The sequence below is a fragment of the Myotis davidii genome, unplaced genomic scaffold, assembly GCF_000327345.1.
Source record: "Myotis davidii unplaced genomic scaffold, ASM32734v1 scaffold663, whole genome shotgun sequence".
Lineage (NCBI taxonomy): Eukaryota > Metazoa > Chordata > Mammalia > Chiroptera > Vespertilionidae > Myotis > Myotis davidii.
In genome coordinates this window covers 210,303-213,333 of record NW_006295816.1, presented here as the reverse complement: position 1 = coordinate 213,333, position 3,031 = coordinate 210,303, and positions in this window count along the sequence as shown.

Genomic DNA, 3,031 nt, shown 5'->3' with positions numbered 1-3,031 from the left:
GGGGGGGGGGGGGGGGGCATTTCCCCCCTTTACTTGGGGAGGGGATCTTGAAAGGGGTGGACCCTTCTGGTCTCCACAACACCCCACCCGGGGCTTAATCTTACCCTTGTCCTATCACTATGGAAACCAGGAATTTCCTTCCAGGGTCCCCAGAGTAACAGACCCTGTTTCCATGGGGACCCCACAATTCCATATCAGCTCCCCAGTTGCCATAACAACCTCAGGGATTACCAGCCCCTGGGCTCTGCTACTCTCCCCAATACCTCAGCCCCACCCCCTGGGGTTGCCTTGGCGATGGAGGACAGTAAACTGAGGCACAGGAAAGCCTAGGACCCAGCTGAGGTCCCAGAGCGGGCAGAGGGCCTTCCCAGGTTTCCATGAGGTCACCAGTCAGGGAGGGGTGGGCAGAGCAAGGCCCATCCACCTCTGCCCTGACCTCCCTGGAACCTGAGTCCTCAAAGGCAAAACTGGGGAGTTCAACCTGGCTCCCCACCTGCCACCTCCATGTCTGTCCTATCCTGACCTTTGTGACCTTGAGTGCCCCTCAGCTTGGGGGCCCCCCTGCCCCCACAATGTTCATTTTCACTGGGGAGCTTTTGGGGGACATCCTTGCTCCAGCAGAAAAGGGGCTACTCATTTGCATGTTATTTTGCATCAACTTTCCATGCTGCCCTACTGCTAGCGTGTTGGGTGCTGTCCCCTCCCCCTCTCACCCCTTCCCCATGCGATCCCCAGGGAAGCCCCCCACTCCACTGTCCTGTTCTTGCTCCCGCTGTTTCCGGTCCTGAAGCCCTTAGGGCCCAAACTCAGCCCCCTTCGGCCCGGCTTCCCTCATTGGTCACTGCTGTGGCTCTCTGTCCAGCCACTCAGCTGGACTCAAGGAGCACCTACTAAATGTGAGGCACTGTGGAGCCCGGAGTAGCAAGTACAATGAGGTTAACACGGGGACCCCTGGGCTGAGGCCCGGCTTGGTTTGGGGAAAGGGGAGGAAGAGCCCACGGAGAACACAGCTGTGCAGCCCCTGCCCATAGGACAGGTGACACACACAGGAGGAGGCCGGCTGGAACTCTGCCCCAAACTGTTTGCTGACCTTGGTATGACCCTGCCTTGGTGTCCCCACCAGGGCCCCGAGGGACCTCAGACTGATGATGCGGCTTCTTCCTGCAGGAGCACCCACAGCCCCTTCCCTCCCCCACAGGTAGCTGAGCAGGGCCCCAGGGGGAGGGCAAGGGTGGGTCTGGACCTGGGAACAGTGAGGGGAGAGGAAGGGCAGAAAGGGGTTGCGCCCCAGGGCGGGCCAAGACCCACAACTGGGGAAACAGGTTTGCCAGCTGATTCAGCTCTCACTGCCAAAGGGAGGGGCGCAGGTGCAGGGGGAGCCTCCTGGCTGGGTGGCCGGCCAACTCTGGGGTCTATTCATTTCCCCGGAGCCAGCTGGGTGGGGACAGTGTTCCGGGAGCAGGAGCAGCACCAAGTGGGCAGGAAGGCGGTGCGGGCTTCCTCTGGGGCAGCTGGCCCCGCCTGGCTCCCAGTTCACACTCACATCCTGGATTTGTTTGCCAGGCCCAGGCTGCCCTGGCCTGTCCAGGCTCCCAAGGCCACAACCAGCCAGCGTGTGCCCCAGACCTGCTCTGCGAGGTGAGGAGCTGGGGGGGGGGGGCACAGATACACCTCCTGAGGGAACAGGGGGCTGACCATTTGCTGAGCTCATCTAGAGGGGGGTGCGGAGGCATCCTCCTTAGCAGGGGCATCCACCCAGCCTGAGGACCCTCCGTTAGCATCCCTCAGTTTCATCACCTGGTCACAGGAGAAGCTGAGGACCAAGAACCTGCCCCGGCCACGGGCAGGAGAGGCATGAGGGCCAGGGACAGGTGTCCTTCACAGAGACCGACCCTTGGGGGTGGAGACGGGCGGGGGTGAGGGAGCCCAGTGCAGCCAGGGACGCAGCAGCCTCCTCTGGCCTGGACCAGTCCTACTGGCACCCCTCTGGGTACAGGCCGCTCCTGAGGCCAGGGCTGGGCCACGTTTCCAGACAGGGAAGCTCTGAGGTGTGCAGAGCCTGGCCTGGTCACACCACAGAAGGACTCGATCCCATCCACATGCTGCCTCCTGCCAGGGCCCTCGCCCTCTCGCCACCAGAGTGGACTCCAGAAGCTGTGGCCCCCGTGGCCTGGATTCCAGGTCCCTGGGGCCCCCACGCCGGCCTGTAGTCCCGGGAGATGGCTGGACAGCCTCTTCACAGAGGGCCAGCTGATCTGAGCAGGAACTTCCCTCAGTGACCAGATCAGGGGCGCACAATAGTCCATTGTGCCCAGGGCACACCTGAGCCAGCAGCTAGATGCCAAGCAGGTGCAGGGAGGGAGTCCAGTGCTGGGCGAGGGGAGGGGGCATTATCCTGGGAGTCCTCCCTGCGGCGGATGCAGAAGGAAAGTGGGGGCCTGGGTAAACGAGACAGATTTTGGGGGACACCGGGTTCTCAGCTCTGTCGGACGCCTGGGTGGGTCCCCGCCTTCACCTTCTGAAGCCATTTGAGGTGGCCTCAGAGACAAGACACAAGGCGGGGAGCTCCGCAGGAACGGGGTCCCTCCATCCCTTTCAAACTTCCCTCCTAGCTCAGCCCCTACCCCCACGCTCAGCATCTAAGGCAAATCTTTTCTTCTGCCTGGACCCCGTCCAGCGCCCCGTGTAGGGCGAGACCGCCTGGGGCCAGCGAGGAGCCCAGCACTGCCCATCCCCCGGGGAAGGAATGGTGTCCAAGCGGGACCGGACCTCAGTGGGGACGCCCGGGCTGCACACCCTCAGCTCACTCAGACCCTAGAGAGCGACGGGGCCGCACCTACAGGAGGGGCCAGACCAAAGGCAAACCAAGCCGCTCCGCTCCTCCCGACCCCGCCAACCTTTCGATTCGTTTCCCAGCCTCAGTTTCCCCAGGTGTAAAAGGGGGAAGTGCCGGGCCGCGGTCCGAGCCCTTCTCCCCCGGCTCGACGAGGTGCGCGGTCCCCACCCCTCCAGAGGTGCGCACCCGCGAGGT